Source organism: Nannospalax galili, unplaced genomic scaffold (genome assembly GCF_000622305.1).
Source record: "Nannospalax galili isolate Female #2095 unplaced genomic scaffold, S.galili_v1.0 scaffold311, whole genome shotgun sequence".
Lineage (NCBI taxonomy): Eukaryota > Metazoa > Chordata > Mammalia > Rodentia > Spalacidae > Nannospalax > Nannospalax galili.
In genome coordinates, this window is record NW_008330298.1 from 3887692 (window position 1) to 3912298 (window position 24607).

At 40.3% G+C, this 24607-nt stretch overlaps 1 protein-coding gene and 1 pseudogene across 1 annotated transcript in view; one reads left to right on the forward strand and one right to left on the reverse strand.

The window, feature by feature from the left end:
- The window catches only part of LOC103742847 (A-kinase anchor protein 17B), a 224411-nt gene that overhangs the window by 105574 nt on the left and 94230 nt on the right, over positions 1–24607 (reverse strand). The gene's annotated exons all lie outside the window — the stretch shown is intronic.
- LOC103742857 lies at positions 10640–11067 on the forward strand (annotated as a pseudogene).

Consider the following 24607-nt stretch of genomic DNA (forward strand, 5'->3'; position numbering starts at 1 on the left):
AAGAAACTCCCCATGACATATCATAATAAGAACACTAAATGTACAGAACAAAGAGAGAATACTGCAAGCAATAAAAGAAAAACAAGTCACATACAAAGGAAAGCCCATCAGAATGACAGCTGACTTATCAATGCAAACTATGAAAGCCAGAAGAGCCTGAAGGAAGTATTTCCAGTTCTACATGACAATAGATGCCATCCCAGAATACTTTACTCAGCAAAAACGTCTATTTTAGTTGAGGGGGAAAGAAAAATCTTCTATGACATGAAAAGCCTGAAAGAATACATGCCCACAAAACCAGGCCTTCAAAGAATACTTGAAGCAATACAGAGAGTAGAGAGAGAAACAAGTATACTCCAGGGGCAATGAAAAGAAAAATAAATAAAAGTATAATCTAGGAAACAAAATTAGACAGAGAACACAAACAGCAATCAAAATGATGGCAACCAATACACATCTTTCAATAATAATCTTAAATATCAATGGACTGAATTCCCCAGTGAAAAGACACAGGCTAAGCAAATGGATTAAGAAACAAAATCCATCTCTTTGCTGTCTGCAAGAAACCCATCTCACCTTCAAGGACAGGCTCTACCTTAAGGAAAAGGATGGAAAAGAATATTCCAAGCAAATGGCAGTAAGAACAAGCAGGGGTTGCAATTCTAATATCTGAAAAAATAGACTTCAAAGTATACATCAAATGTACCCAACAGACATCTTTCAAATATTCCACTCAAGCACCAAAGAATACACTTCTATTCAGCATCCCATGGAACTTTTTCAAAAATTGACCACATAATGGGCCACAAAACAAACCTTCACAAATACAAAAAAACTGAAATAATTCCATGCATTCTATCTGACCACAATGCAATAAAGCTCAAAATCAACACTGGATAAAGCCTTAGTCACTACAGGAACTCTTGGCAATTAAACAACACACTCCTAAACAATGAGTGGGTCAAAGAAGAAATTAAGAAAGAAATAAAAGAATTCCTGGAATTTAATGAAAAGGACAATACAACACAACACAACCTCTAGGACACTTTAAAAGCAGTCCTAAGAGGGAAGTTTATAGCTCTAAGTGCCTACATTAAAAAATAAGAAAGAGCTCGAATAAATGACTTAACACTGCAACTCAAGGCACTGGAAAGGCAAGAATATATGAAACCCAAACCCACCAGAAGAGAAGAAATAAGAAAAATCAGAGCAGAAATTAATGAAATACAAAGAAAACAATACAACACAACACAACCTCTAGGACACTTTAAAAGCAGTCCTAAGAGGGAAGTTTATAGCTCTAAGTGCCTACATTAAAAAATAAGAAAGAGCTCGAATAAATGACTTAACACTGCAACTCAAGGCACTGGAAAGGCAAGAATATATGAAACCCAAACCCACCAGAAGAGAATAAATAAGAAAAATCAGAGCAGAAATTAATGAAATACAAAGAAAACAATACAAAGAATCAATAACCCTAAAAGCTGGTTCTTTGAAAAGCTAAATAAGATAGACAGATCCCTAACCCAGTTAACCAAAGGAAAGAAAGAGTAAATCCAAACCAACAAAATCAGAGATGAAGGGGAAACATCACAACAGACACCCAAAAGATCCAGACCATTATAAGGGAATATTTTAAAAACCCATATGCTACTAAATTTGAAAATCTAAAAGAAATGGATGGATATCTAAAATCATGGGAACCACCAAATTAAACCAAGAGGAGATCAACAGTTTAAAAAGACCCATAACATATAAGGAAATCAAAACAGTGATACAAAACCTCCCAAATGAAAAAAGCCCAGGCCCAGATGGATTTATAGCAGAATTCTACCAGACATTTCAACTATCGACCCATGTCCTTAATGAACATAGATGCAAAACTACTGAACAAAATACTTGCAAACTACATACAGATATACATGAAAAAGATCATTCACCATGATCAAGTAGGCTTTATTTCAGAGATGCAGGGATGGTTCAATATACACAAGTCATTAAATGTGATTAATCATATAAATGGACTCAAAGACAAAAAACACATTGTCATCTCAATAGATGCAGAAAACGCTTCTGACAAAATTCAACATGAATTCATGATAACGTCATCTCAACAGGTGCAGAAAAGGCTTTTGACAAAATTCAGCATGCATTGATGTTTGAAGTCCTAGAGGGAATTAGACTAGAGGGAACATACCTCAACATAATTAAAGCGATATAAACAAACTCACAACCAACATCATTCTAAATGGAGAAAAACTGGAAGCATTCCCATTAAAATCAGGATCAAGTCAAGGATGTGGTCCACCTACTCCATTCCTTTTCAACGTAGTGCTTGAAACTCTTGCTAGAGCAATAAGACAGGAGAAGGAAATTAAAGGTGTAATAATTGGAAAAGAAGAGATCACATTACCCTTTTTTTTGCACATGATATGATAATATACCTAAGAGATCCCAAAAGTTCCACCAGAAAATTCCTAGAACTGATCAACACTTTCAGCGTACTGGCAGACACACATTTTATACTTTCAGTATAAAATCAGTCTCCAAAAACCAGTAGCCTTTCTATATACCAATAACAAGCAGTTGGAGAAAAACTACAAGGAAATGCTCCCATTCACAACTGCTGCAAAAAAAATATATTTTGGAATAAATCTGAACAAAGACACCAAAGATCTCTACAATGAAAATTTTAAATCATTAAAGAAAGAGATTGAGGAAAACATCAGGAGATTGGAAGGACCTCCCATGCTCATGGATTGGAAGAATTAATATTGTGAAAATGACCATCCTACTAAAAGCAATATATAGATTCAACATAATCCCAATAAAAATCCCCATGACATACTTCACAGAATTAGAAAAAAAAATCCTTAAATTCATTTGGAAGTACAAAAGTCGATGGATAGCCAAAGCAACCCTGAGCACAAATAGCAGTGCTGGGGGGATTATTATACCAGATCTCAGTATACCACAGATCTCTAGTCATAAAAACAGCATGGTACTGGCACAAAAATAGACACATAGATCAATGGAACATCATTAAAGATCCAAACCCGAATACATGCAATTTCAGCCACCTGATATTTGACAAAGGTGCCAAGAACAATGGAGGAAAGAACATCTTCAACAAATGGTGCTGGCAAAATAGGATCTCCACCTGTAGAAGAATAAAACTAGATCCTTATCTTTCACCTTGCATAAAAGTCAACTCCAAATGGATCAAAGACTTCAATATGGAACAGAAAACCCTGAAAGTATTAGAAGAAAATATTGGCAACTTACAAGACATAGGTGTAGGAAAAGATTTTCTAAATCGGACAGAAGTTGCTCAGGAATTTAAGTCAGCAATCAACAAGTGGGACCTTATTAAACTACAAAGCTTCTGTACAGCAAAAGAAACAATCAAAAAGGTGAAGAGAAAACCCATAGAATAGGAAAAAGTCTTCACGAGTGACACATCTGACAGAGGTTTAACATCCAGAATATATAAAGAACTCAAAAAGCAAAGAATCGAGAAACCAAATGACCCAATTGAAAGATGGGCTAAAGAGCTAAACAGAGAGTTCTCAAAGGAAGAAGTAAGATGGGCTAAGAAACATCTCAAAAAGTGTTCAACATTGTTAGTAATTAGGGGAATGCAAATGAAAACCACCTTAAGATTTTATCTTAACTTGGCCAAACTAAGATCAAGAGAACAAACGATACCCAATGCTGGAGAGGATGTGAGGGAAAGGGGAACACTCATTCACTGCTGGTGGGATTGCAAACTTGTGCAACCCCTATGGAAAACAGTGTGGAGAACTCTTAAATACTAAAAAAGATGGTACTGCTGGTGGAGGCGGCAGCCAAAGTTTTACATGATAGGTGCTCATAGTATGCTTTATTTACATGTGGTAGGGGGATCCTATCATCTGGCTATAGGGAAATGCCTAATTATCATATAGTTTATGGCAGGTAACTACTGCAAAGGTCATGTTCCAAATAAGGCCAGGCATCCGTGCTTGGAGGCACTTTCCAGATAAGGTGAGGCAGAGAGCAGGAAGCCCCCATTGAGAAAGGGAGCCCTCCATATAGTGCCAAGCTCCTTAAAGCTGTCCGGACATGGTGGACTGCAACCTTAGCAGCAGGATCCCCCCAGGTGGGCCTGGTTTTTCTTATATGATTTTATTATGCTCATGTTCTCCTACAACTCAGTCCACCCTGACAAACTTATATGGTAGCAACCTTTATATTCCCACGAATAAGATATTTATTAGTCTGTGCTACATGGGTGATGTCAGCCAGATGGTGCTGTTCACATGTTCACCAAGATACAGAGTCATTCTCCATCCTCAAAATGAAGTTTAAAAAAAACTGCCTGGCTGGAGAGATGGCTCAGCAGTTAAGAACACTGGCTGTTCTTGCAGAAGACCAAGGTTCAAATCCCAGCACCCACACGGCAGCTAACAACTGTCCATAACTCCAGTTCCAGGGGATCTGACAGCCTCTTCTATCCTCCATGGGTATTGCACGACATGGGTGTGCTTACCTGCATGCAGGCAATACATGCATACACATAAAATGAAAATTAAAATTAAATATTTTAAAACAAAAAAACAGCCTATAAAAAGTCTCTGGGGCTGGAGAGATGGCTCAGTGGTAAAGAGCACTGGCTACTCTTGCAGAGGAACTAGGTTTGATTCCCAGCACCCACATGGCAGCTAACAACCATTCCTAACTAAAGTTCCAGGGGAATCCAATGCCCTCTTTTGACCTCTGAGGGCATTGCATAACACATGCAGGCAATACACTCACACATAAAAAATTGAAATTAAAAAAAAATTTAAAAACAGTCTCTCAGGGAAAGTCACAGTGTGAAAAACCACTGTTTCACACACCATGAAGTAACTTAGAGCAGGCCACAGCCTGATCTCAACAGTCAAAGCCCCCATGGTTCCTAACCTATGTCCTGTAGTTTGGCAAAGAGATCCAGACTTGTCTCAAGGGGGTCTCCAGATAAGGACAATGATGATAGGCCTTCAATATGGAGATAACTGCCTATTGCTTCCTGACAGTAAAGCTGTATCTAGATCCTAAGTCTAAACTGTAATGCTATTGTACCTGGATACTCTTTTTTTGTTGTTTCCTTGTTTTTGTTGTTGTGTTGTTGTTCTTCTTGTTGTTGTTGTTGTTAAAACAGGGTCTCACTCTAGCCCAAGATGGTCTGAAGTCAAGCCTAGAAATCGCAAGATTCTCCTGCCTCAGCCTCTTGAGTGCTAGGATTGCAGATGTGTGCCACCACACCTGTCTTTTGAAACAGAAAGGGCTACCTGATTTGCAGTGGATAGTTTTGGTTGAATACTGAAGTGTACCCCATGGGCCATGGACTGAAGGCTTGCTCCCAATCTGGTGTTGCTATTTTAGGAATTGTCAGAAACTTTAGGAAGTTGGGCCTAGTTGAAGGAAGCACGTCACCAGGAGCAGGCCTTGAAGGATACATTGTCTCTGGCCCTTTCCTTATTCTCTGTGTCCTATCTACCATGATATATGTGGCTGCTTTGCTCCACCACATGATTTCTCACCATAATATTTTTCCCCACCAAAGCTCAGGAGCAGTAGAGTCAAGTAACCATTGGTTCTGAGGCAAAGTAAATCTTGCCTCCTTTAAGTTGTTTCTCTCGGGCATTTGTCTCAACTATGAACAGTCTAACATATCTACCATCTGTCCAATGTCCTGTTCCTCACAGAAGCATGGTAATCACAGTGCTTAGGAAGTGAAGGCAGGAGTAAGTTTCCTTTACTTCCTTGGTCCTGTATGTTTCCTTTACTTCTTTTTTTATTTTAAAAAATATTTTATTTATTATTTATTTTATGTGTATGAGTGTATTTCCTGCATGTATGTAAGTGCACCTGTGTCATACAATGCCTGAGGAGGTCAGAAAAGGGCGTTGGATCCCCTGGAACTGGAATTACAGAGAGCTGTTAGCTGCTACATGGGTGCTGAGAATCAAACCCAGGTCCTCTGCAAGAGCAGACAGCTCTTCACAGCTGAGCCATCTCCCCAGCCCCTCCTTTACTTCTTGAGTCTGTGTATGAGTGCATGTAGTATGTATAAATGTATGTGTCCATATGTGTGTGCTCATATGTTCATGTTGTGGGGACCTAAAGGCCCCACCTTGTATAGGTCCGAAAGGAAGTTACTGGGGGCGCGGCCTGGCTTGCTTTGAAAGTCTGAAGAATACTTCCGCACTGCTGAGGAGTGCATGATCAGCGCGTGACCATCCTTAAGATACACCCTCGGTGGGGGGGGGGGGGTCCCGGGGGCCTTTATAAGCTTTGTAACACCTGAAATAAGTGAGTCCCTGCTTGACTAGACTCCCCGTTGTGTCTGAGTGACCCCAGTACTGGGGGCGGCGTGGGCTGGCGAACGGCGTGCTTACTCATCCCCAATGTGCTGAGAATAAAGTTGTGTGTCACCATGCCCAGCACACCCAGATTTTTTACATGAGCTATGGATACTGAACTGAGATCATCTTTACTGACTGAGCAATCTCCCCAACCCACTTCCTAAGTCTTATGGGCCTCCCTCCTCCCTCTAGGAGGAAAGTGTCAGTCAGGAGGACATAGCTACACAACAGCATTCCTGTTCCAGACTGACTTTTGACTCAAGGTTCATGTCTTCGTACATATAATGAAGATTAGGTTTCAATCCTATTATACCTTGGATCTTAACTGTTCTCCACAGGCCCATATTCCAAAGTCTTGGCTGCCAGCCCATGCCATTCTTGGGAGGTAGCAGAACCAATAGGGGGTGAGGCCTAGTGGAAGGAAGTTAGATAACTGGGAGATATTGAGCTCTAGCCCTTCATCTCTTTACTTCTTGGATGCCATAAGGTCAGCATCCTCTTTCACCACATACTCACACCATGATATACTATGCTGCCATCAGTCCAGAGCAATAGGGCTCTGGACTTACAGACTGAATCCTGTGAAACTGAGCCAAAAATAAACGTTTTCCTTTAATTTTTATGTATTTATTTATTATTTATTTATTTTTGAGACAGGAATACGTGTACCTTTACCTGGCCTTGAATTCACTATGTATCCTAGGATGACCTTGAACTGATTGTCCTGACTCTACTTCCCTAGTGCTGGGATTACAGGCATGTGCCAACACACCCAGCTCTCTTTATAAATTGATTTTTATCAGCTGTACATGGTGGTGTAGGCCTGTAATCTAGCACTCAGGAAGCAGAGGCAAAACAATCATGAATTTAAGACCAGCCTGGGCTACATAGCAAGAACTTGTCTCAAAAAAGTTGATTTTTTTCAATATATATTTTTACTTTTGTAGATTTCATATAGTACAACTTAATCAAATTTAGACCTAATTAGCACTCCCCCATAGCCCACCCACCAGATTTCATGCATTTCTGTCAAATATGTTAAGACCTATCAAGTCAAGTTTGTATACCCAGATGTCCCTCTGTATGAGTTCATCCACTGGAGCCTGGTCACCCTATCTAGCATCACTCCCTTAAAGAAGACCAACTCTCCCTCACCCAGCAGTGATCACATCATCATCAACAGTTCCTCGGCTAAGGTTGGGACCTGCTAGCCATTTCTCCAGTTCTATGCTGGATTTTTGTCTGATTGAGTCAGCATGGGTCTTGTGCATGCTGACACCATTTTTTTATTTATTATTTTTATTTTATGTGTATGAGTGTATTGCCTGCATGTATGTGAGTGAACCCATGTCGTGCACTGCCTCAGAGATTAGAAGAGTGATTTGGATTCCCCTGGAACTGGAGTTATGGTTCGTAGCTGCCATGTGGGTGCTGGGAATCGAACCCAAGTCCTCTGCAAGAGCAGTCAGTACTCTTAACCACTGAGCCATCTCTCCAGCCCTGACACTATTTTTTAATCAAGTATTTTTTAAAATATTTTTTATTTTATTTATTATTTTTATTTTATGTGTATGAGTGTATTGCCTGCATGTATGTGAGTGAACCCATGTCGTGCACTGCCTCAGAGATTAGAAGAGTGATTTGGATTCCCCTGGAACTGGAGTTATGGTTCATAGCTGCCATGTGGGTGCTGGGAATCAAACCCGAGTCCTCTGGAAGAGCAGTCAATGCTCTTAGCCACTGATCCATCTCTCCAGCACCTTAATCAAGTATTTTGTTCAGCACAATCCCCACTGCAATGAATAATTGCACCAACAAAGCCTATAGGGTTTCAATAATAAAAACTCTCATTGCTAACTAAAAACATCCTAGATTCCCCCAGGAAGGCCTACTGGACATGTACATTTGCCAGAGGTCTTACCTAGCTCTCCGCCTACAGTATACTCTACCTGCTCCTAATACACAGAGACTCTTCCTTGTGACCAATCACATTCCTAGAGATTGGGAACCCAGTAACCTCTACCTCCAACTTCCTCGTTTTCATGCATATCTAATTCATCTTTCACAACTCCTTACTAGACTCAGCTGGTCTGAACCACACCCCATGCCCTGTACCCTACACCCTTAACATCCAATGTTGCCACATGAGAAACTGAAAAGCAAAAGCAATAGAAAAGATATTGGGGCAACTCACTAGCTCCAGCTCTGATCCCATCTCACAGCATTCATCAGGAGGGAGTGAAAGGCAGCAAGGACAGGCCTAACTATGCTTTCTTAGGTTGATCACCTCTAAATAAATGGCCAACATCTGTTGCGAGTGACCTCCAATCCCCCTGCCAAAGACTATGTTCTTTTCACTTTGTCCTTATATCTAGCCACCTAAAACATAATCCTGTTGTTCTGTATGATCCAGAGGATGATCTACAATAGCTGTGCTTTCAGCTTTGAGTAGATGAGTTTATTAAGTATATAGCAAGTAAAAATAATAAACAGTGAGTAGCAGACAGAATGAAGCGGCAAATAGATAGCAAAACATAACAGCTTAGAGAGACGGCTCAGCAGTAAAAGCACCTGCTGCTCTTGCAGAAGACCTAAGTTCAGTTCCCAGTACCCCTTTGACAGTTCACAACCATCTGTAACTACTGTTCCAGAGGATCTGACACTATCTTCTGGCCTCCATGGACAGCACATGAACACACTGCACTTAGATGCATGCCAGGCAAAACACTTGTACACATGAAATAAAAATAAATTTTTAAAAATTTAAGATAGCAATACAACAAATTGGGTGGCCAAATCATCCAGCAAAGATCACTGATGTAGCCCAACTGATAGAGAAAACTAAAGGTCATATTATCAAATTGAGACTTTACAGGCATCCAGCAGAAACGACTGCGGAAGCCCCATTGGAGCATCTGTGTGAAGCACAGTGTTTCCTGTGTGAAGCAGTGTTTCCTCCAGTGAGGCTTCCAAGTAAAAGAGCAAACAGCAGAAAAGTAACATTATCAAATCGAACACTCAAAATCATCCAGCAGAAGGCCTGGGGAAGGCCTGCTGAAACCGTTGTGCTGGAGTTCCTGATCCAGAGTTCAAGGCCCAGCAGAGCCATCTGTCCATGCATGAGCTTTCAGCTTCTCTTTCCCACTACAAGCACTTTCATATCATAAAACAATAAACAAAGTAACCTCTGTTGGAAATATCTTAACTTCTAACTGTTCTCAAGAGCACAATGCTTTTCATACCCTTAGCTGCTTTCTCTTTTCCCCTCTCCCATTACAGAGGATGGCAGAAGCCTGACTCAACACGGGCCTTTTTTGAGGGTCGTTGATTGAAACATGTTTGGGCCTGAGGTGGGGAAGAGGGCAACCCAATTTCCAGGGACAGATTCTCAGTGAGCACACGACAGTTTACCAGTACAGTTGACATGACACCAGTGAAAACTATCTTTGCCACAATTAAATAGAAGAAAATTAGTGTGACCACTGTGGAAATTTGAATGGAGTGTCTTTAAAAAAATTAAGCATAGAACTACAATATGAAAGAACTAGACTGCTCCAAGTCAGCTTATAATTGAAATACATGTTAATTCTGTTTATTGTGGCACTATTTATAATAGCCAAGTTAAGAAATCAGCCTAGGAGTTCATCAACTCATGACTGAAAATGGGATATGTATACACATATAATTTATAATATATCCTATTTTATCAGCCATTAAGAAGAAAAAAATTTAGTTATTTGCAGGAAAATGATAAAATTAGTCATTCTGTTAGTGAAATAAACCAGATGAGGGGGCTGGCTACTCTTTCAGATTCCCAGCACCCACATGGTGGCTGCCAAACGCCTGTAACTCCAGTTCCAGGAGAATTCAATGACCTCTTCTGATGTCGGTGGGCATTGCACAACACGGGTGCGCTTACATACATATAGGCAATACACTCATACACATAAAAATAATAAATAATGAAATATTTTAAAATAAACCAGATGAGGCCCAGAAAGACAACATTACATGTTTCCTCTCATATACAGAATCTGGACTTTAGAAAAAAAAATATTTGAAAGCAGAGAGAGGACTGTTTGAGAAAAGAAAGGGGACTAGTAGAAGTGGTTGGGGGGACAAGAAAAGGTAAAGATGGAGTGCAAAAAAATCAAAGTACATGATACACCTGCATAATAATGTCATAATGGGAGCGCGCCACTGCTGCCTGGGGAGTTTGAATTGAGCGCTCAGTTTCCTGGCGGTGGTGGAATGGGGTCCCCGGCGCTGCCTCCGTCCCGGCAGCTCTATCTCAAGGACCACCGCATCTCTACCTTCAAGAACTGGCCCTTTCTGGAGGGCTGCGCCTGCACCCCGGAGCAGATGACGGAGGCTGGCTTCATCCATTGTCCCACTGAGAATGAGCCTGACTTAGCCCAGTTTCTTCTGCTTCAAGGAGCTGGAAGGCTGGGAGCCAGATGACAACCCCATAGAGGAACATAAAAAGCAGTCATCTGGGTGTACCTTCCTGTCTGTCAAGAAGCAGTTTGAAGAACTAACCCTCAGTGAATTTTTGAAACTGGACAAAGAAAGAGCCAAGAACAAAATTGCAAAGGAAACCAATAGCAAGCAGAAAGAATTTGAAGAAACTGCGAAGAAAGTCAGGCATGCCATTGAGCAGCTGGCTGCCTTGGAGTGAGTCTTTGCTGGGGCCTGGTCTCCAGTGACGTGCCACATCCAAGCCACCTTCCTGCTTTCCCACCCCTCCTGTGTGACCTCCAGTAGTATCTTAGGGATAGGAAAACGCCAGTATTTTGAAACTGAATATTTAACATTATTTTTGTTTTTGCTTGAAAGCGGCCCCAATCTGTGTGGCTGGTGCTGTTGGTCACAGTGGTCACCTCTATCTTCCCTCCTACCCTCCCTCCTTCCCCTTCTCCCCTCTTTCTCTTGTGCTGTTGGTCACGTTGGCCACCTCTCTCTCTGTCTCTCTGTCGTGCCCCCCCCAGGAGGGCAGTGTCCCTATGATAGGACCTGACTTGGGGGTGTGGGGGTGTCCATGTAGAGTTTCTGGTCTTCATGTTTGCAATACTCTGAAGAGCTGATGTGCCCCCTGCTTAGTGGCCATGTTGTTACTGATATGTTGGTCACTGATGATCCGCCTGTCTTTCTAATGTGAGTCTTCCTAACGCAGGGCAATGGGATAAAATCACTTTAAAAGTGGGCTTGAAGTCCTTTCTGTCTTGGGTAAACTGGTTTGGTTGGCTTTGCTTTGTTTCTAAGATTAAAAAAAATTAAAAAAAAGAATGTCATAATGAAACCCATCATTTGGTACAATGAGTATCCACTAACAACAAAAAAGAATATGTGAAACTCAATCTGGGGAAATGATTCAGTTGGTAAAATACTGGCCTTGTAAGCATGAGGACCTGAGTTAAATACCCAGAACCCACATAACAAAAACAGGCACTAATGTATAATCCCAACACTGAGGAGGTAGAGTCAGTCAGATCCCTGGGGTCCTCTGGCCAGCCAGGCTAACCCATTTGGCAAACTCCAAGCCATTGAGAGACCCCCATCTCAAAAAAAAAGAAAAGAAAAGAAAGGAAAAAAAGAAAAAGAAAAAGGAAAAACGACAGACAAGTTTAGGCAACACACCCTTAATCCCAGCACAGGGGTGACAGAGGCAGGCAGATCTCTGTGAGTTCGAGGCCAGGCTGGTTTATATACAGATTTCCAGGCTAGCCAGAACTATAGAGTGAGACCTTGTCTCAACAACAACAGCAAGGTGTATAGCATTTGAAGAATGACACCTAAGGCCAGCCTCTGTCTTCCATGTGCACACACACACACACACACATACACACACACACACACACACACACACACACACACCCACCAAGGATCATAGAGAAGGTCTAAAACATTTTTCACTAGCATTCAAGGCTTCTCCCAAGAATACCAGCAGGTAGATAACTAACACTGAGGGCTTAACGAAGTTGTCTTTCACAGAGACAGAACAAGTTTGCCTCCAAACAAATATCAGATACTCTGTTAACAGTGGAGGAAGCAAATGCTAGAACCAAACCAAACAATAAGCCCCCTGCAGTCTTTCATCTGGTCTACATCTAGATCCCTTCAGAAGTCTGTGCATCAGGAGAGAGTCCCGGGGGCTTTGCTTAAACAGAGCATAAACATTTCCATTGCCTCTCTTCAGCTGTTAGAACAGTGAGAGGGAAGGGCCTCCTTCTGCAATTTAAAGGAAAACCATGGTCACTCCAAAGCCAGTTCCTTGTGTAAATAAGTATCTGCACTTAAAGGGACCTTAAAGAACTGGTTGCTCAGGCCCCTAAATCAGAGTATCTGAGTTCAAATCCAGCTCCATGGGGCTGGAGAGATGATTCAGCAGTTAAGAGCACTTCTTGCTCTTACAGAGGTACTGTGTTCAGTTCTCAGCATCCACAACCACCTGTAACTCCAGTTCTAGGGGATCTGACACACTCTTCTGGACCCCACAGGAACCAGGCATGTACATGGTACATTAGATGCAGGCAAAACACTCATACACATAAAATGAAAAGAAATCTTTAAACAAAGAAATTCAGCTACATGCCGCATTAACTTTTCCTATGGAAATGTGAACAGATGTGTATTCACACCATATAGGACACAAACAGCAAACCAAAAAATTCCATCCAAGTCTAGTCTGGTGAACCAATGAGTTTAATTGGGGCTATGTATGGGAGCATAATTGAGGGGTTACCTTCAAGGACTTAGGCAACTTACAAGAAACTACACCATTAAAAAAAAAAAAAAGCTTGCCTCCCCCAAGCAATTGTAAACTGCCTATACATCCTCAATGAGGGGAGGGGTCATGCATCTCTGTGAGGCCTAGTGAGCCACCTCATGCACTGCGCCAGTAGTCAGTCTTGAGCTCCCTCATGAGTCACTCCTGAGCCCCTTAGGCACTGCCTCTAGAGCTACTCACGTGCTGCCTCTTGAGGCACTTTTGAGCCCTGTGTGCTGCCTCATGAGGCCTGTTCTCCTCCACAAGGGAATGTCAGTGGGCAGAGTCTTGTGAGGGTCTCATGTTGCTGCTGTGATTTCAAGATGGCAGTGGCCACGTCATGCTGAGAAGAACAGCATTCCACAGCAGTCCACCACTTATGATTTGAACTACAAGGATGGATGGTGTGCTGGAGAGGATACAGGCTCTAGACACATGACAGCTCACTTTAAATCTCTGTTTTCCCACTTACCAGCTGTATGACCTAATTGAGAACCTCTGTGGCCTTATCTCTAGCCAGTTTTCACCAAATCTTAGTCACTATTATTATTCCATTGTGAGTCTGTTTCTCACAAAATGGTAAAGAAAATAAAGGAAAGGAGGCATTACTCTGAATAATCCTATGAGGCACACCCATCCCAGCAGGTGGGGAAGCCAGGAATCGTCTTTAGCCTCAACACAGATTAAGAATGCATTGTCTCTGAGAATCCATTGTTAACCCTGAAGAAATGTATTTGTTCCAGCCAACAGCTACTCCTTAGATAGCAGGAAAAAGAAGAAAGCGTGTCTGTCTGCGACCCCGCAGATGAAGAAAAACATTCAAAATGCCTTAGGCTATCCTCACATCCCCTGATGGAAGGCCCAGAGAATATGCCAGGCTAAAGGGATGCAGGCAAATGTTTTGCTAGAGAGAGTTGGGACCTGGGTATAGGTGAAGCTCTACTTAGTGGGATGAAAAAGGAAGGTAGAACAGAACTCAAGGAAGCAAGGATGTGAGGTTCTAAAGGGTGACTTTTCTCTCCATCTGTGCACATGGATATGTGGGTAAGGACATTTTAGAAAGTCCCTGTGTTTAGGGGCTGGAGAGATGGTTCAGTGATTAAGAACACTGACTGTTCTTGCAGAAGACCCAGGTTCGAATCCCAGCACCCACATGGCAGCTAACAACTGTCCATAACTCCAGTCCCAGGGGATCCAACAGCTTCTTCTGACCTCCACAGGCATTGCACAACATGGGTGCACTTACCTACATGCAGGCAATACATGCATACACATAAAACAAAAAAATAATAAAAATTTAAAAAGAAAGTCCCTGCGTTTAAACTGGGCATGGTACTATACACCTGCAATCTTAACACTCAGGAGTTGGAGGCTGGAGGATCAGAAGATAATCCTTGGCTACATAGTGAGCTCCAGGCTAGCCTGGGATACATGAGACCTTATCAAAAAACAAAACAAAACGAAAAACAACCAGGGGCTGGAGAGATGACTCAGCAGTTAAGAGTACTGGCTGCTCTTGAAAGAGGCCCCGGAGTTCATTGCTAGCACCTACATTGCAGCTAACAACCATCTGTAATTCCAGTTCCAGGAGATCGACGCCCTGTTCTGATTTCCCCGGGAATTGCATGACATGGGTGCACTTACATACATGCAGCCAATACACTCATACACAAAAATAAAAATAAAATATTTTTTAAAAACAAAGAAAAGGAAGAAGGGAGGAAGAAAAGAAGTAAAGGAAGGGAAGAGTTCTTGTGCTTAAAATTCCTTTCAGTTATCCCTAACTGATCTACAAATCTGTCCAGTCATGGTAGAGTTGTCGGGGATTATAAAGGAAAGGACAACACAAGTATATGTGGCTTCTTGTTCTGCTTCTAGGGAACTCTTGTACTGGGTTTGGGAAGGTGCCCAGGAGCATACCAAGTATGTCCATTAGAGCAGCAAAGAGCAACTTGCTAGAAAAACACCTCAGGAATGTGTAAGTCTAAACCTTTACTTTGTGATCCATCCACTAAGCAGAAATGACTCATGAAGAAGAGAGAATGATGATGTTAGTTAGAAATGCTAGCTGCATGTCTTTGTGTTATTTAACATAATGCCTCGCCCTCCTTATCTGAAAATTAATGATAAGGATAGAATTTACTTGTTACGAGAATTCCATGAGTTACCATTTGTAAAATATTTAAAACACTGTCTGGCCCACAGTAAGCATAATATGTATTAAAGACAAAGCTAGAAAAGCAGAAATGTGGGGTGACTGATATGTTGAAACTACAAAGCTAAATGGTCAGAATTGATCTCCCTATTAAGGAAAAAGGCACACTCTATCTGCACCATAGAAGTCTTCTGGTCATTAAAGTATCCTCTAGCTTGGAAAGGGGGCAAGTCTCCACTGCTTTCTGAATTAAGTTCATTTCCACAAAGGTGAGCAGACCCTACGGTGGGCTAATGCTGCCTGGCTTATTGCCCAGCCAGAATACAAAGCAGAAGGTGATGCCAAGTGCAAGTGAAGGAGAACCTCCTTGAAACACTTTTGACCATCTGCACAAAGATGGGTGGACAACTAAGGCATTTCTTGTCATAGCGAAAAATAAGAATCAATTTAAATGGCAATCAGCAATGGCCAATTGATCAAGACTCCACAAATGAAAGTGTCTCTCTCTCTCTCTCCCCATCTCCCTCTTCCTTTCATATATATATATATCCACAAAGAGTTAAGATCAGAATATTATGAATAATGTGGTCTCATTTGTGTATGTGTGTGTATTCACAGGCTTATAAATAAAGCAAAAACTATGGAAGGATAAACAAAAATAATGGTAACTGTGGTTAACCTCTGGGCAAAAGAGTTGAGGAATAGGGTAATTTAATTTGCTAATTTGGCGTTATATTTCTATTTTGGTTCATTTTCATAATAAAAAGAGACTTCTGATTTGGGACTATATGTTAATTCTTTTATCACACTTTAACATTATATTTTGAAGTAATCTCAAACTGACAAAAGAGTTACCAAAACTGTACAGATTCCAAGATATCCCTCTGTTAGCTTCCCCAAATGTTAATGTCTTACACAGCCTGTTATCAAACCCAGGAAATTGGTACTAATATATGATTGAGCAGTCTAGCAAAACTTATGCCAAAGTTGTTAACTCTTGTCTGCTCTTTCTTCAGTCTAAGCCTCAATCCTGTTGTACACACTGTATTTAGCTGTTATGTTTGCCTTAGTGTCCTCCAGCAGGCAGCTCCTGACTGTGTCATTGTTTCTCATGACCTTGAAACTTTTGCAAAGTAATAGCTATGGATGTTCTGCAGAAAGACACTAAACTTAGGTTTGGTTTACATATTCTCATGATTAAATCCAGGTTAGGAGAACAGAAAGCACAGAAATTATGCCAGGTTCTTTCTGCTGAATGATCAGGAAACACACAGTGTAAATATGTCTCATTGCTGTTATTAGTTTCCATCACTTGGATTAGGGGTGTCTGATAGGTTTCTCTACTCTAAATCTATTGATTTTCCTTTTATAATTAATATTCTGTAAGGAGGTAGTTTGAGACTATGTAAATACCCTATTTTATCATATTTCACCTATTAATCCTCTTATAATCCTTGACTAACACACTTATTTTTGTGGTACTTGCTAAAGGGTGACTTTCTACTTCCACTATTCCGTCTATATTTATTCATTGGTACTGTACTGTGAGGAAGAATTGTCCCTTCTTTTGGGGCTGGAGAGATGGCAATTTAGTCTTGCAAAAGACCAGGGTTTGGTTCCCAACACCCACATCAGGTGGCTCACAACAACCTGTAACTCTAGTTCCAGAGGATTTGATGCCCTCTTCTGGCCTCACTGCACTCACATGGACATAATCATACATAGACACACATACACATAAATGAAAATAAAATAAATCTAAACAATAAAAAGTTTTCCCTTCTTAGAGTACAGGAAGTTGTTCAGGAAAAAGTGATGGGGAGATATGGGAGGAGTTGGAGGGGAAGGAGTGGGCATGGATTTGATCAAAATGCCTTAGACGCATGTATGAAATTCTCAATAAATTTAAGTTAAAAAATTTTTTTTATAGAACTGGAGTTAAGAATAGCTGTTAGTCACCATGTAGGTGCTGGGAACCAAATATAGATCCTCTGCAAGAGCAACCAGTGCTCTTAAGTGCTGAGCCATCTCTCTAGCCCCATAAAAATAAATCTTTAAAACAAAAAAAAATTTTCCCTTCTTATATATGAAATCAACTATTTATCTAAATAACTATGAACTTGTAAAAAGAATGAATCATCACACTTTTTTCCAATAATTTTAAAATTTGCTTATTTTATGTATATTCATATTTTGCCTGCATACATGTAAGTGCACCTGTGTAGTACAATGCCCACAGAGACCAGAAGATGGCATCAGATCCCTCCTTTGGCACTGGAGTTACAGATGGCTGTTTGACGTCATGTGGGTGCTGGGAATGAACCAGGATCCTCTGCAAGAGCAACCAGCCTTCATATTTTTAAGTTGAATTTTCAAATTACATGTGATGCTGAAAGTAACACTGTCTATAAATGATACATCATTGTCTGTTCATGAATCTCTCCATTTTTCTTTTGGGCTTTGGAACCTTTGTCCATCAATTAAAAGAGATTTTTGTATAGTCACAAATCTAGCCCCTTATCTGTGATGCAACTTGCACATATTTACTTCAAGATTTTTGTTTTGCTTCTTGTTTTGTTGAAACTGTTGTTTTGATTTGATTTTGAGACAGTGTCTTATTATACATCCCCAAGCTGTCATTCAACTACCAGCTCAGGCTGGTCTTGAACTTGAGATCCCCTTGCCTCAATTGTCTGAGTATTAGAATTGTCTGCTACTTTTTTAATCTTGATTATAATGGGAATTTTATCATACAAATTTTAGTAACAATTCCACCTTGTTATTTGTAATAATATATTTCATAATAATACCAAAAAGTTATTTACCTTTTTCACTATGTTGACATTTGTACCAATGGTGCAAAAGTAAGGGTGGAACAGAGAATGGTGGCACAGGTCTGTAATCCAAGCACTTTGGAAGCTGAGGCATTCAAGGTCAGGTAGCATATAACTATTACCTAGCTAATTCAAGGATAGCCTGGGTTACACAGAGACCCTGTCTCAAAATTTAAAATTAAATTTGCTGGGTGGTGGGGTGCATGCCTTTAATCCTAGCACTCAGGAGGCAGAGGCAAGAGGATCTCTGTGAGTTCAAATCTAGCTTATTCTACATATCGAGTTCCAGGCCAGCCAGGGCTGCATAGTGAGACCTTGTCTCAAAAAATAAATAAATAATAAAAATAAAGTTTAAAAGCAAAGGTAGATTTTAACACAAAACCTTTGGCTGGTGAGCAGGTAAAGGTGCTTGACACCAAACCTCACCACCAGAGTTCCATCCCTGGGATCCATATGGTGGAAGGAGAGAACTGACTCCCACAAGTTGTCATCTGACCTCTACACATGTACCCTGGCATGTGCATGTGTGTGCATGTACATATACAGACATGCAAAATAAGTACATAAATATAATTTTTAAAAAGGAAAGGAAAACTTTGTACAATTCAAGACAGTGGTACTAAATGTACTGGTATTCATTTACAGTAGCCATCTTGCTACATATTTAGAGAAAGTAAGCAAAGTCCTTGATGAAGTAGCAAAACTCAATTTTATCAAATCTTAAACGTGGAGCTTGATTAAAAATTATCTTCATGTAATAAAAGAAGAAGCACACATAAAGTGTCCGACAAATACCTGTGTACAGGGGCTGGAGGGATGACTGAATGGTTGAGAGCACTGGCTGCTCTTACAGAGGGCCCGGGTTTGGTTCCCAGCGCCTACATGGTAGCTAACAGTTGTCCATAACTTCAATTCCAGGGGATCTGATGCGCTCTTCTGGCTTCCATGGACACTGGACAACATGGGTGCACTTAACATGCAGGCAAAGCACTCATACACATTAAATAAATAAATAAATAAATAAATAAATAAATAAATAAATAATAGAGACAGAAACAGCAGCTCATTAAACGAGTGGTGGGAGTCTCCTAATCCCGCAGCTATTTGTGGTCATGAAACTGCCAGTGCACCTGGCTGACTCAAGATGGCTAAGCTGCTCCACTGTCTCTCTCTACAGTAGAATAGTAATACTACAAAGAGCTAACTGGTTTACCCACAGTAACTCGATATAACTAAATGTCCACTTTTTAAAATTTTCATTCAAATGCCCATGTCCAGTGTTTGGACCACCAAAAATGAGTTGAGTAGTGAGCTGAAATGGGCACCTTAAAGTTTTTTATTTTTTTCTTTTTAATTGATGTATAAGAACTGTACATATTTCATACTTTTTCATGGAGCACCATTTTTCATTCCATTTAAATTAAGTTTACTCTTTTATTCCTTTATGAAGCAAAGTTGGAGATTTTATTAAAGATATTTTGATATCTAAATAAATAAATGGAATTTCTCTCCCACTAAGAATATACTGGACAAGACATACATACACAATTGTAAGTGCAGCATAATTTTTTCTCTGATGAGAATCCCATCAAATAGAATTTATCAGAATCCTTTACATTTACTTATTTGTGTGTGTGTGCGTGTGTGTGCACATGTGTGCACACACACACGAGCAAGGGTGCAAGGGTGCACGCTGGCATGCATATAAAGATCAGAAGGCAACTTTGGGGAGTCAGCTCTCCTTTCACCATGTAGGTTCCAGGAATCGAACTGAGGTCATCAGGCTTGGCAGCAAGTGCCCCCACTGAACCATCTCCCCAATCCATAGAATCTTATGTTTTTTATTAGTATTTTATTAATGCATTGTTTGCATGTATGTAAGTGCACCTGTGTTGTGTAAAGCCTTCAGAGGCCAGAAGAGGCCATCGAATCCCTGGAACTGGAGTTACGAAGAATTGTTAGCTGCCATGTGGGTGCTGGGAATCGAACCTAAGTCCTCTGGAAGAACAGCAAGTAGTGAGCTGAAATGGGCACCTTAACTGCTGAGCCATCTCTCCAGCCATAGAATCTTACTTTTTTTTTTTTTTTTTTTTGAGACCCAGTCTCCCTGTAGCCCCAGCTGGCCTGGAACTCACTATAAATCTGCCTGCCTCTGCCTCCAGAAAGCTGGGATTAAAGGTGTGTGCCACCACACCTGACAAAATCTTACATTTTGGGCATTTTAAGGCCCAAACCTGAAACTGTAGTACAATCCTTTCCTAAGTATCTCACTCAACATCCTGACAATCTCCATGACAGTAATTTTCTCATTTTTAAATATATATTCACTTTTTCTTTCGTATATTTTTAAACAGAGTCTCACAAGTTTGTGTTTCAGTCATACATGTAGGCTAGGCCCCTGCTCACACTCTTTTTCAACTAGCAAGTCTAGATGATTATGCTGTCCAAATATATCCATAATCCTACCCTTTCTCATCTCCTGAACTACTACTGTTCCAGCTCCAATTTCTACCCTCTCTCATTTGGATTACTGTGGTAACCTCCTGATGATGACCCTCCTTGCTTCTGCCTTTCCATCGTCCCTCTTATTTGGTGTTCAACATAGCACACACAGGGACTCTGTATGAAATAACTTAGATTATGGAACTACTCTCTCGAAACCTTAAAACCCTCCAATAGCTCATATCTCACTCAGGTAAACATTCCTAACTCCATATTGTCGCCTCCTAACACCTGCATGATAAAGCTTCTCGCTGCCTCAGTGGCACCATCTCCTTCTGTGCAAGACCTTGCTCACTCCACTCCAGTCACAACATTGTCCTTGCTTGTCCTCAAAAACTTCACCCTCATATGTTTGTACTGGATGCTCCCTTTCTCTAGAATGTTCTTCCCTCACATAGTTCTATGACTTACCCTCTTACATCCTTCAAGTCTGTTCAAACATCACTTTCAATGACCTTGACCTGATTGAAAATTTTTGCCACCACTTTCCTCTGTACTCCTGATCTTGTGTCGGGAGCTGCTAATCATTGAGCTGTGGCAGCCTTGTTTACTGAGTTTGTGTCATGCAAACCAGTACTTAACCTGCCCATTCAGGAGGAAGGTGTTTCTGGAGAGCCTCACAATACCTGACCTGGAGGCAATAGTGGTAAACAAAAGGATCAAAGAAGCCTTTGATCTGACCGCTCCTTGACCCTCAGATACAGGTGGGGAAAAACAGCTGATGAAACTAATTGAGTTCTTCTGTATAAAAAGGTGGAGCTGAAATAAACCGGGGCTGCAGTATTCACTGTCAGTCCTCACAAGCATCTTTTCTGTCTCCTTTTCTTTCTTTAAATCCTCACTCCCCCTTTCAGGTACTGTCCGTTTTGGCCGGCTGGTACCAGCAATCTTGTTTATCTTGCTCTCAGTATTTTTTCTACACCACTTTCCACCTTTTTACAATACTGTGCAGTTTACTTGCAAATTGCAGTTTATTATTTTTCATATCTCTCCTCTCTCTAGAATGCAAGCTCTATAAACAAAACTTTATTTTGTTCAGTGCTCTGTTCCCAACATGTAGAACAGTGCCTGGTACCTGGTAGGCACTCAATAAACATTTGTTGATTGAATAATTGAATAAAGAGTGGTCCTAGAAGAGGGAAGAGCACATGCATAGATCCAGAGATGGAAGAATATATGCTTCTTCAAAGAACTAGACATCTCAAGAAAACAGAAGTAAAGGGAGCAAAGCCTGAACTGAATCAGGAGAGACAGGCAAGAGCCACAGGATAAAGGAATCTTCAGCCTAGAGTAAGGGTACTGAATATAAAAGTAAGAGAAATCCATCAATGTGTTGTCACAAATGGAATGTTGTGATCATAATTCAGAGATCAGAATTATTTATGTGATCATAATTCATTGGAAGTTGTACAAGAAACAGATTCCACTCAAGAGGGAACTGAAGGCAAAGAAGCCAGCTAAGATGTTATTGGATTATTCCAAGTGAAAAATGATGGAGTTAGAATGGTCTGAGTAGTGACAATGTATATGGAGAGAAATGGAAAGATAAAAATATTGAAGAAGTACAATCAAGGGTCTGGAGAGATGGCTCAGCAGTTAAGAACATTGGCTGCTCTTGCAAAGGAATGGAGTTCAGTTCCCAGAAACCATACAGCAGCTAAAACTGTTCATAATTCTGGTTCTAGGGGACTAGATGCCCTCTTCTGGCCTCCACAGGCATTGCACAGGTGTGATGCCCTTACATACATGCATGCAAAACACTCGTATACATAAAAATAAATTTTAAAAAGGAAATACAATAAAAAAAATCCTGATAACACAAAGTAAAATGTTTTAATGAACTCATAATATCTGTACATATGTATGAGGTACAATGTGATATTTTTGTGGGGGGGTTTTCTTGGTGTTAAGTACCAAACACTGGTCCTGACACGTGCTAAGTACATGCTCTACCGCCAAGCGACATCTGCAGCCCCTAGTGCAATGTTTTTGACTCAGATACATTGTACAGTGATCCATTTGGAGTAATTAGCATGTCTATAACCTTAAACATCATTTCTGTTTTTTTGTGTAACTATAGCCTCAAGTTCCCTATGTAGCTTAGGATGCCCTTGAATTTCTGATCCTCCTGATTCTACCTCCCAAGTGCTGGAACCACAGATGTATGCCACCACACCCAATTTATGAGGCACTGAGGCTCCAACCCAGGGCTTTGTATGTATTGTTAATCAAGCACTCTATCAACTGAGCTACATCTGCAGTCCCTAACTTCTGTCATTTCCTTATGACAAATATAAATTCCTCTTTTGTAAGTATTTGGAGATGTATAATGCCATGGAATTTCGGAATGTATTCCTCATACCTGTTGACTCACTACTTCCCCCTCCCTATAGCCTCCTCTCCCCAATCTCTGGTTAACCATTATTCTAGTCCCAACTTCTATGAGATCCACTTTTTTATATTGTTCTGATGAGTGACATCATTCAGTGTTATCTTTCTGTACTTGTCTTAATTTACTTCACGTAGATACTGTCCTCTAGGTTCGTTCGTGTTATCACAAATAGGAGTACGTCATGCTTCATATTGAACAGTATCCGATTTTACATATATTTCACATTCTATCAAACTAGAAAACGTCCGTGCAGCAAAAGAAACAACAGAACAAAGACACAACCCATTGTTAAATATTTAATAAGTTAATATCCAGAATATATAAAGAATTCAAAACCATCAGTACCAAAATTCCACAAGTAAGCTGATGTTACAAATGGGCAACAGACCTCAATAGACATTTTTCCAAAGAAACCATACAAATAAATGGCTAACCAATCTATGAAAAATTCTTGACATTAGTAATCATCAGGGAAATGCAAATCAAAACCACAAAGCAATGCCACCTAACACCTGTTAGAATTGGTATTCTCAAAAGGACAAAAATGACAATATTCTGGAGGAAAAAGGGGTTTTCATAAGAAAAAAGTGATCACATGTGCCAACTCCAGATACAGGTCAAGTGAATAAAGATTTGAAAATGACTATAGGGCTTGAGTGACAAGGAAGTAATTGGTAGTCTTACTATGAAATGAAGGTAGTGAAAGTCAGCCTGGAGTGCACTGGCAAGAGCAATGGGAGCTGAGGAAATGAAGGCCACTTTACATGTTTGCAAAGCACCTGACATCTTGTAGACTCTCAATCCATGCTACTTTCCCCCTCTCCTTTCTGTATGTTGTCATATTTCATAATTGCAATAGTATTAAGATTAAACAAACTCTGGTCAGTAGAGCCTATTTACAAATTAAAAGAATGCCATAAGTCCTTAAATATTTGCTATTCATTTGGTGTTGAATTTCTCAAGGTAAAATATTAAATTCAAATATTAATGGAGAAACAGCTGGTGCTGAATATTCAAGCTCTCAGAGGAACACATTAATGAATCATTTCTAAAACTGGACAGCTTCATGCTTAATCTGTTTAAGGGATAGGAACACAGTCTTTTCTCAATTATAGTTTTATAAAATGAATATAAATACCTCATTAGTCTGTTCCCAAAATGGAAATGACCTTTGACATTATAATAATAAATGTTTGTTGTAAGAAATTTAGACATTTAACCTACTGCAGAAAGGAGAAATGAGATATGGAGTTTCAATTTTGCAAGGTTAAAAATGCTCTAGCAGGGAGATGGGCATGTAGCTCAGTGGCGAGGCACCTGCTAATACATGCAAGGCCCTGGGTTCAGGCAACAGTACTGAAAACACAACAAAAACAATACTCTGTGGGATGGATGGTGGGGATGCTTACACAATAATGTAAGTATACTTAATGTCAATGAATTGAACTTAAATAATTAAGATGGTAAATTTTTCTACTATGCATATTTTATCACAGATTTTTTAAAATCTTAAAAGGACAAACAATTGGGAAGCTAAAGTGAGAGTATTATATGTTTGAATCCAGCCTG